Source organism: Orycteropus afer, unplaced genomic scaffold (genome assembly GCF_000298275.1).
Source record: "Orycteropus afer afer isolate SDZICR_OR568_19922 unplaced genomic scaffold, OryAfe1.0 scaffold00464, whole genome shotgun sequence".
In the NCBI taxonomy this organism is placed as follows: Eukaryota; Metazoa; Chordata; class Mammalia; order Tubulidentata; family Orycteropodidae; genus Orycteropus; species Orycteropus afer.
The window spans coordinates 14,934-15,426 of record NW_006922051.1 but is presented as its reverse complement, the minus strand read 5'-3'; positions in this window follow the sequence as shown (position 1 = coordinate 15,426).

Genomic DNA, 493 nt, shown 5'->3' with positions numbered 1-493 from the left:
GTCTGATTATTAAAGGACATTTGCAGCTGTTTCTTCCCATTTTAATTTGTGCCACATCAGCAAATGGAGATCCTAAAAGCTTTACTCCATCCATTCAAGTCAACTCTACTTTGAGGAGGCAGCTTTTTCCCAGTCATATTTTGAGTGCCTTCTGACCTGAGAGGCTCATCTGCCAGCACTATATTGGACAATCTTTCAGGGCTATTCATAAAGTTTTCCAGTAATATACCAGACAGTGTTTCCCTGCTATTCATAAGGTTTTCATTGGCCAATTCTTTGAGATGTGGATGGGCCCTTCTCTCTTCAGAGTCTATCTTAGTCTATAACCTCTGCTGTAATCTGTCCATTGTGGGTGACCCTGCTGGTATTTGAAATACCAGTGGCATAACCTCCAGACTCATAGCAAAACACAGTCAACCACAAAATGAGCAGAAAACTTAATCAGCTCTGTTAAATCCCTCAAAGGCAAGAAATGTATGTTTTCCCTGTTTCT